This window comes from Triturus cristatus, chromosome 4_1 (genome assembly GCF_964204655.1).
Source record: "Triturus cristatus chromosome 4_1, aTriCri1.1, whole genome shotgun sequence".
In the NCBI taxonomy this organism is placed as follows: Eukaryota; Metazoa; Chordata; class Amphibia; order Caudata; family Salamandridae; genus Triturus; species Triturus cristatus.
In genome coordinates, this window is record NC_140585.1 from 135,360,704 (window position 1) to 135,370,703 (window position 10,000).

At 39.8% G+C, this 10,000-nt stretch overlaps 8 non-coding genes across 8 annotated transcripts; all 8 read right to left on the minus strand.

The window, feature by feature from the left end:
• Positions 1 to 208: 208 nt before the first annotated feature.
• TRNAR-UCG (transfer RNA arginine (anticodon UCG)) lies at positions 209 to 281 on the minus strand. Its single transcript has one exon. It is a non-coding gene; the product is annotated as a tRNA-Arg (tRNA).
• A 2,235-nt stretch (positions 282 to 2,516) lies between these two features.
• TRNAR-CCU (transfer RNA arginine (anticodon CCU)) lies at positions 2,517 to 2,589 on the minus strand. Its single transcript has one exon. It is a non-coding gene; the product is annotated as a tRNA-Arg (tRNA).
• Positions 2,590 to 3,384: 795 nt separating this feature from the next.
• TRNAR-UCG (transfer RNA arginine (anticodon UCG)) lies at positions 3,385 to 3,457 on the minus strand. Its single transcript has one exon. It is a non-coding gene; the product is annotated as a tRNA-Arg (tRNA).
• Positions 3,458 to 4,104: 647 nt separating this feature from the next.
• Positions 4,105 to 4,177, minus strand: TRNAR-CCU (transfer RNA arginine (anticodon CCU)). Its single transcript has one exon. It is a non-coding gene; the product is annotated as a tRNA-Arg (tRNA).
• Positions 4,178 to 4,972: 795 nt separating this feature from the next.
• TRNAR-UCG (transfer RNA arginine (anticodon UCG)) lies at positions 4,973 to 5,045 on the minus strand. Its single transcript has one exon. It is a non-coding gene; the product is annotated as a tRNA-Arg (tRNA).
• A 647-nt stretch (positions 5,046 to 5,692) lies between these two features.
• Positions 5,693 to 5,765, minus strand: TRNAR-CCU (transfer RNA arginine (anticodon CCU)). The gene has a single exon. It is a non-coding gene; the product is annotated as a tRNA-Arg (tRNA).
• A 1,515-nt stretch (positions 5,766 to 7,280) lies between these two features.
• On the minus strand, positions 7,281 to 7,353 carry TRNAR-CCU (transfer RNA arginine (anticodon CCU)). The gene has a single exon. It is a non-coding gene; the product is annotated as a tRNA-Arg (tRNA).
• Positions 7,354 to 8,148: 795 nt separating this feature from the next.
• On the minus strand, positions 8,149 to 8,221 carry TRNAR-UCG (transfer RNA arginine (anticodon UCG)). Its single transcript has one exon. It is a non-coding gene; the product is annotated as a tRNA-Arg (tRNA).
• Between the last annotated feature and the right edge of the window lie 1,779 nt (positions 8,222 to 10,000).

Sequence of the window (10,000 nt, forward strand, 5' to 3'; positions counted from 1 at the left end):
TTACATATTCAGTGCGTCGGCATAGAAGCACTTTTTAATGCCACTAAAATGCACAAGTAGTTAGACTGAAGATGCAACCTGAATGAGTTTACAGTATGTACTCCACTTTATTAATGATTAGTACTGAGAAAGTGAGGACTACAAGAGTATTGTAAAAGACTTTTTCCACTCTGAATGTAAAGCAGATTGTGTGACCATTGGCCAAAGACGACCACGAAGGGACTCGAACCCTCAATCTTCTGATCCGAAGTCAGACGCCTTATCCATTAGGCCACGCGGTCATCCGTCCACCTGAGATGATTTTTATCATGTAGATGGTATGCATGGATTGAGAACATATTATTGAAAGGTATTCAGGTTTACATCCCATAGTGTTCTTTCAGCTCTTTTCGCTGGAAGCACTTTTTTGGAATCTATATATTGAGAATTTTATGAGTACGATATGCTTTTGTTTTCCTTTTTCCATACAAACCTCTTTCCTCATGAGTTTAAAGCTCATTTGTATGCTCTACATAGCTCTGGACGTTTCCAGACGTGGATTGAAACTGTTTTGAAAGTAGTACAAATTGCTCCTTCCTGCATATGCTAATTTTTCACACTCACATAGGTTGTATAAGTTTTATGAATCCTGGCTTGACCTATTCAAGTAGCTGAAAGCCTGTCACCACCTCTAGAAACAAGATTCACACCAATCCAATTCAAATCATTTTTTCCAAAGGAATATGTTCTGGCCGGTCGAAAATGCATCTCACAAAAATAGGCATTTAAGAATCTACTTTGCAGTTTCAGAACACTAACATGACTGTGAAGTGTACACAAGTAAAATGGGACAGTTTCAAAGTACCTAATCCCTCATAAACTTCTGAGAGGAAGCATGTAATAAATCTACCTAATTTTCTGGAAAAGAAATAGGGAGGATTTTTGTTATCACCTCAGATGGGACTTGAACCCACAATCCCGGGCTTAGGAGGCCAGTGCCTTATCCATTAGGCCACTGAGGCACACATAAATAGCTCTTTTCTAGAGGCATTATTTAAATGTATTCTATGGTCAGACACCGGTGTGTGCACACAGGGCATTTCTCACTTCTCTCTATAAGTAAACTTCCCATTTTCATCCTCTTCCATCCCCGACTTTAACGCTCTCTTCTATGCTATAATGGAGACTTTGCAATTTTAGCAAGTGGAGAGAAATTGGAGAACCACTTTCGACTCCACACTTCTTCTTCACTTACTTCTTTTCTCAATATACTGGGCTTAGAAAATGGTATCAAGCCATCCTTATCATCAGTAGGACACGGAAAGAGGCACTAAGTCTCCTAACCAAGTTCAACCACACTCTGCAACTTAACCATTGCACTACAAATTAGGCAACGGGGGCATCAGCAAAGGCAGCCAATGTGCCGATCCTTTATACATTTTGTGTAGTACTTTTCTTACTCGGAGGCAAAATCAGCACTTTAACTGCCCAAATCATACAGATTTTACACATGTAGCACTCTATGCACACATAGGCACACACCTTGCAGTTCTTCTACACACACTTAAGCTAAAAACCCATTCTGTCACGTCAAAATTCTGCAAACCTATTACATATTCAGTGCGTCGGCATAGAAGCACATTTTAATGCCACTAAAATGCACAAGTAGTTAGACTGAAGATGCAACCTGAATGAGTTTACAGTATGTACTCCACTTTATTAATGATTAGTAATGAGAAAGTGAGGACTACAAGAGTATTGGAAAAGACTTTTTCCACTCTGAATGTAAAGCAGATTGTGTGACCATTGGCCAAAAACGACCACGAAGGGACTCGAACCCTCAATCTTCTGATCCGAAGTCAGACGCCTTATCCATTAGGCCACGCGGTTATCCGTCCACCTGAGATGATTTTTATCATGTAGGTGGTATGCATGGATGGAGAACATATTATTGAAAGGTATTCAGGTTTACATCCCATAGTGTTCTTTCAGCTCTTTTCGCTGGAAGCACATTTTTGGAATCTATATATTGAGAATTTTATGAGTACGATATGCTTTTGTTTTCCTTTTTTCATACAAACCTCTTTTCTCATGAGTTTAAAGCTCATTTGTATTCTCTACATAGCTCTGAAAGTTGCCAGACGTGGAGTGAAACTGTTTTGAAAGTAGGACAAATTGCTCCTTCCTGCATATGCTAATTTTTCACACTCACATAGGTTGTATACGTTTTATGTATCCTGGCTTGACCTATTCAAGTAGCTGAAAGCCTGTCACCACCTCTAGAAACAAGATTCACACCAATCCAATTCAAATCATTTTTTCCAAAGGAATATGTTCTGGCCGGTCGAAAATGCATCTCACAAAAATAGGCATTTAAAAATCTACTTTGCAGTTTCAGAACACTAACATGACTGTGAAGTGTACACAAGTAAAATGGGACCGTTTCAAAGTACCTAATCCCTCATAAACTTCTGAGAGGAAGCATGTAATAAATCTACCTAATATTCTGGAAAAGAAAGTGGGAGGATTTTTGTTATCACCTCAGATGGGACTCGAACCCACAATCGCTGGCTTAGGAGGCCAGTGCCTTATCCATTAGGCCACTGAGGCACACATGCATAGCACTTTTCTAGAGGCATTATTTAAATGTATTCTATGGTCAGACACCGGTGTGTGCACACAGGGCATTTCTCACTTCTCTCTATAAGTAAACTTCCCATTTTCATCCTCTTCCATCCCCGACTTTAACGCTCTCTTCTATGCTATAATGGAGACTTTGCAATTTTAGCAAGTGGAGAGAAATAGGAGAACCACTTTCGACTCCACACTTCTTCTTCACTTACTTCTTTTCTCAATATACTGGGCTTAGAAAATGGTATCAAGCCATCCTTATCATCAGTAGGACACGGAAAGAGGCACTAAGTCTCCTAACCAAGTTCAACCACACTCTGCAACTTAACCATTGCACTACAAATTAGGCAACGGGGGCATCAGCAAAGGCACCCAATGTGCCGATCCTTTATACATTTTGTGTAGTACTTTTCTTACTCGGAGGCAAAATCAGCACTTTAACTGCCCAAATCATACAGAGTTTACACATGTAGCACTCTATGCACACATAGGCACACACCTTGCAGTTCTTCTACACACACTTAAGCTAAAAACCCATTCTGTCACGTCAAAATTCTGCAAACCTATTACATATTCAGTGCGTCGGCATAGAAGCACTTTTTAATGCCACTAAAATGCACAAGTAGTTAGACTGAAGATGCAACCTGAATGAGTTTACAGTATGTACTCCACTTTATTAATGATTAGTACTGAGAAAGTGAGGACTACAAGAGTATTGGAAAATACTTTTTCCACTCTGAATGTAAAGCAGATTGTGTGACCATTGGCCAAAAACGACCACGAAGGGACTCGAACCCTCAATCTTCTGATCCGAAGTCAGACGCCTTATCCATTAGGCCACGCGGTCATCCGTCCACCTGAGATGATTTTTATCATGTAGGTGGTATGCATGGATGGAGAACATATTATTGAAAGGTATTCAGGTTTACATCCCATAGTGTTCTTTCAGCTCTTTTCGCTGGAAGCACTTTTTTGGAATCTATATATTGAGAATTTTATGAGTACGATATGCTTTTGTTTTCCTTTTTCCATACAAACCTCTTTCCTCATGAGTTTAAAGCTCATTTGTATGCTCTACATAGCTCTGGACGTTTCCAGACGTGGAGTGAAACTGTTTTGAAAGTAGGACAAATTGCTCCTTCCTGCATATGCTAATTTTTCACACTCACATAGGTTGTATACATTTTATGTATCCTGGCTTGACCTATTCAAGTAGCTGAAAGCCTGTCACCACCTCTAGAAACAAGATTCACACCAATCCAATTCATATCATTTTTTCCAAAGGAATATGTTCTGGCCGGTCGAAAATGCATCTCACAAAAATAGGCATTTAAAAATATACTTTGCAGTTTCAGAACCCTAACATGACTGTGAAGTGTACACAAGTAAAACGGGACAGTTTCAAAGTACCTAATCCCTCATAAACTTCTGAGAGGAAGCATGTAATAAATCTACCTAATTTTCTGGAAAAGAAGGAGGGAGGATTTTTGTTATCACCTCAGATGGGACTTGAACCCACAATCCCTGGCTTAGGAGGCCAGTACCTTATCCATTAGGCCACTGAGGCACACATGCATAGCTCTTTTCTAGAGGCATCATTGAAATGTATTCTATGGTCAGACACCGGTGTGTGCACACAGGGCATTTCTCACTTCTCTCTATAAGTAAACTTCCCATTTTCATCCTCTTCCATCCCCGACTTTAACGCTCTCTTCTATGCTATAATGGAGACTTTGCAATTTTAGCAAGTGGAGAGAAATTGGAGAACCACTTTCGACTCCACACTTCTTCTTCACTTACTTCTTTTCTCAATATACTGGGCTTAGAAAATGGTATCAAGCCATCCTTATCATCAGTAGGACACGGAAAGAGGCACTAAGTCTCCTAACCAAGTTCAACCACACTCTGCAACTTAACCATTGCACTACAAATTAGGCAATGGGGGCATCAGCAAAGGCAGCCAATGTGCCGATCCTTTATACATTTTGTGTAGTTCTTTTCTTACTCGGAGGCAAAATCAGCACTTTAACTGCCCAAATCATACAGATTTTACACATGTAGCACTCTATGCACACATAGGCACACACCTTGCAGTTCTTCTACACACACTTAAGCTAAAAACCCATTCTGTCACGTCAAAATTCTGCAAACCTATTACATATTCAGTGCGTCGGCATAGAAGCACTTTTTATTGCCACTAAAATGCACAAGTAGTTAGACTGAAGATGCAAGCTGAATGAGTTTACAGTATGTACTCCACTTTATTAATGATTAGTAATGAGAAAGTGAGGACTACAAGAGTATTGGAAAAGACTTTTTCCACTCTGAATGTAAAGCAGATTGTGTGACCATTGGCCAAAAACGACCACGAAGGGACTCGAACCCTCAATCTTCTGATCCGAAGTCAGACGCCTTATCCATTTGGCCACGCGGTCATCCGTCCACCTGAGATGATTTTTATCATGTAGGTGGTATGCATGGATGGAGAACATATTATTGAAAGGTATTCAGGTTTACATCCCATAGTGTTCTTTCAGCTCTTTTCGCTGGAAGCACTTTTTTGGAATCTATATATTGAAAATTTTATGAGTACGATATGCTTTTGTTTTCCTTTTTCCATACAAACCTCTTTCCTCATGAGTTTAAAGCTCATTTGTATGCTCTACATAGCTCTGGACGTTTCCAGACGTGGAGTGAAACTGTTTTGAAAGTAGGACAAATTGCTCCTTCCTGCATATGCTAATTTTTCACACTCACATAGGTTGTATACATTTTATGTATCCTGGCGTGACCTATTCAAGTAGCTGAAAGCCTGTCACCACCTCTAGAAACAAGATTCACACCAATCCAATTCATATCATTTTTTCCAAAGGAATATGTTCTGGCCGGTCGAAAATGCATCTCACAAAAATAGGCATTTAAAAATATACTTTGCAGTTTCAGAACCCTAACATGACTGTGAAGTGTACACAAGTAAAACGGGACAGTTTCAAAGTACCTAATCCCTCATAAACTTCTGAGAGGAAGCAGGTAATAAATCTACCTAATTTTCTGGAATAGAAAGAGGCAGGATTTTTGTTATCACCTCAGATGGGACTCAAACCCACAATCCCTGGCTTAGGAGGCCAGTGCCTTATCCATTAGGCCACTGAGGCACACATGCATAGCTATTTTCTAGAGGCATTATTTAAATGTATTCTATGGTCAGACACCGGTGTGTGCACACAGGGCATTTCTCACTTCTCTCTATAAGTAAACTTCCCATTTTCATCCTCTTCCATCCCCGACTTTAACGCTCTCTTCTATGCTATAATGGAGACTTTGCAATTTTAGCAAGTGGAGAGAAATTGGAGAACCACTTTCGACTCCACACTTCTTTTTCACTTACTTCTTTTCTCAATATACTGGGCTAAGAAAATGGTATCAAGCCATCCTTATCATCAGTAGGACACGGAAAGAGGCACTAAGTCTCCTAACCAAGTTCAACCACACTCTGCAACTTAACCATTGCACTACAAATTAGGCAACGGGGGCATCAGCAAAGGCAGCCAATGTGCCGATCCTTTATACATTTTGTGTAGTACTTTTCTTACTCGGAGGCAAAATCAGCACTTTAACTGCCCAAATCATACAGATTTTACACATGTAGCACTCTATGCACACATAGGCACACACCTTGCAGTTCTTCTACACACACTTAAGCTAAAAACCCATTCTGTCACGTCAAAATTCTGCAAACCTATTACAGATTCAGTGCGTCGGCATAGAAGCACATTTTAATGCCACTAAAATGCACAAGTAGTTAGACTGAAGATGCAACCTGAATGAGTTTACAGTATGTACTCCACTTTATTAATGATTAGTAATGAGAAAGTGAGGACTACAAGAGTATTGGAAAAGACTTTTTCCACTCTGAATGTAAAGCAGATTGTGTGACCATTGGCCAAAAACGACCACGAAGGGACTCGAACTCTCAATCTTCTGATCCGAAGTCAGACGCCTTATCCATTAGGCCACGCGGTTATCCGTCCACCTGAGATGATTTTTATCATGTAGGTGGTATGCATGGATGGAGAACATATTATTGAAAGGTATTCAGGTTTACATCCCATAGTGATCTTTCAGCTCTTTTCGCTGGAAGCACATTTTTGGAATCTATATATTGAGAATTTTATGAGTACGATATGCTTTTGTTTTCCTTTTTTCATACAAACCTCTTTTCTCATGAGTTTAAAGCTCATTTGTATTCTCTACATAGCTCTGAAAGTTTCCAGACGTGGAGTGAAACTGTTTTGAAAGTAGGACAAATTGCTCCTTCCTGCATATGCTAATTTTTCACACTCACATAGGTTGTATACGTTTTATGTATCCTGGCTTGACCTATTCAAGTAGCTGAAAGCCTGTCACCACCTCTAGAAACAAGATTCACACCAATCCAATTCAAATCATTTTTTCCAAAGGAATATGTTCTGGCCGGTCGAAAATGCATCTCACAAAAATAGGCATTTAAAAATCTACTTTGCAGTTTCAGAACACTAACATGACTGTGAAGTGTACACAAGTAAAATGGGACCGTTTCAAAGTACCTAATCCCTCATAAACTTCTGAGAGGAAGCATGTAATAAATCTACCTAATATTCTGGAAAAGAAAGTGGGAGGATTTTTGCTATCACCTCAGATGGGACTCGAACCCACAATCGCTGGCTTAGGAGGCCAGTGCCTTATCCATTAGGCCACTGAGGCACACATGCATAGCACTTTTCTAGAGGCATTATTTAAATGTATTCTATGGTCAGACACCGGTGTGTGCACACAGGGCATTTCTCACTTCTCTCTATAAGTAAACTTCCCATTTTCATCCTCTTCCATCCCCGACTTTAACGCTCTCTTCTATGCTATAATGGAGACTTTGCAATTTTAGCAAGTGGAGAGAAATAGGAGAACCACTTTCGACTCCACACTTCTTCTTCACTTACTTCTTTTCTCAATATACTGGGCTTAGAAAATGGTATCAAGCCATCCTTATCATCAGTAGGACACGGAAAGAGGCACTAAGTCTCCTAACCAAGTTCAACCACACTCTGCAACTTAACCATTGCACTACAAATTAGGCAACGGGGTCATCAGCAAAGGCACCCAATGTGCCGATCCTTTATACATTTTGTGTAGTACTTTTCTTACTCGGAGGCAAAATCAGCACTTTAACTGCCCAAATCATACAGATTTTACACATGTAGCACTCTATGCACACATAGGCACACACCTTGCAGTTCTTCTACACACACTTAAGCTAAAAACCCATTCTGTCACGTCAAAATTCTGCAAACCTATTACATATTCAGTGCGTCGGCATAGAAGCACTTTTTAATGCCACTAAAATGCACAAGTAGTTAGACTGAAGATGCAACCTGAATGAGTTTACAGTATGTACTCCACTTTATTAATGATTAGTACTGAGAAAGTGAGGACTACAAGAGTATTGGAAAATACTTTTTCCACTCTGAATGTAAAGCAGATTGTGTGACCATTGGCCAAAAACGACCACGAAGGGACTCGAACCCTCAATCTTCTGATCCGAAGTCAGACGCCTTATCCATTAGGCCACGCGGTCATCCGTCCACCTGAGATGATTTTTATCATGTAGGTGGTATGCATGGATGGAGAACATATTATTGAAAGGTATTCAGGTTTACATCCCATAGTGTTCTTTCAGCTCTTTTCGCTGGAAGCACTTTTTTGGAATCTATATATTGAGAATTTTATGAGTACGATATGCTTTTGTTTTCCTTTTTCCATAAAAACCTCTTTCCTCATGAGTTTAAAGCTCATTTGTATGCTCTACATAGCTCTGGACGTTTCCAGACGTGGAGTGAAACTGTTTTGAAAGTAGGACAAATTGCTCCTTCCTGCATATGCTAATTTTTCACACTCACATAGGTTGTATACATTTTATGTATCCTGGCTTGACCTATTCAAGTAGCTGAAAGCCTGTCACCACCTCTAGAAACAAGATTCACACCAATCCAATTCATATCATTTTTTCCAAAGGAATATGTTCTGGCCGGTCGAAAATGCATCTCACAAAAATAGGCATTTAAAAATATACTTTGCAGTTTCAGAACCCTAACATGACTGTGAAGTGCACACAAGTAAAACGGGACAGTTTCAAAGTACCTAATCCCTCATAAACTTCTGAGAGGAAGCATGTAATAAATCTACCTAATTTTCTGGAAAAGAAAGAGGCAGGATTTTTGTTATCACCTCAGATGGGACTCAAACCCACAATCCCTGGCTTAGGAGGCCAGTGCCTTATCCATTAGGCAACTGAGGCACACATGCATAGCTATTTTCTAGAGGCATTATTTAAATGTATTCTATGGTCAGACACCGGTGTGTGCACACAGGGCATTTCTCACTTCTCTCTATAAGTAAACTTCCCATTTTCATCCTCTTCCATCCCCGACTTTAACGCTCTCTTCTATGCTATAATGGAGACTTTGCAATTTTAGCAAGTGGAGAGAAATTGGAGAACCACTTTCGACTCCACACTTCTTCTTCACTTACTTCTTTTCTCAATATACTGGGCTAAGAAAATGGTATCAAGCCATCCTTATCATCAGTAGGACACGGAAAGAGGCACTAAGTCTCCTAACCAAGTTCAACCACACTCTGCAACTTAACCATTGCACTACAAATTAGGCAACGGGGGCATCAGCAAAGGCAGCCAATGTGCCGATCCTTTATACATTTTGTGTAGTACTTTTCTTACTCGGAGGCAAAATCAGCACTTTAACTGCCCAAATCATACAGATTTTACACATGTACCACTCTATGCACACATGGGCACACACCTTGCAGTTCTTCTACACACACTTAAGCTAAAAACCCATTCTGTCACGTCAAAATTCTGCAAACCTATTACATATTCAGTGCGTCGGCATAGAAGCACTTTTTAATGCCACTAAAATGCACAAGTAGTTAGACTGAAGATGCAACTCTGAATGAGTTTACAGTATGTACTCCACTTTATTAATGATTAGTAATGAGAAAGTGAGGACTACAAGAGTATTGGAAAATACTTTTTCCACTCTGAATGTAAAGCAGATTGTGTGACCATTGGCCAAAAACAACTACGAAGGGACTCGAACCCTCAACCGTCTGATCCAAAGTCAGACGCCTTATCCATTAGGCCACACGGTTATCCGTCCACCTGAGATGATTTTTATCATGTAGGTGGTATGCATGGATGGAGAACATATTATTGAAAGGTATTCAGGTTTACATCCCATAGTGTTCTTTCAGCTCTTTTCGCTGGAAGCACTTTTTTGGAATCTATATATTGAGAATTTTATGAGTACGATATGCTTTTGTTTTCCTTTTTGCATACAAA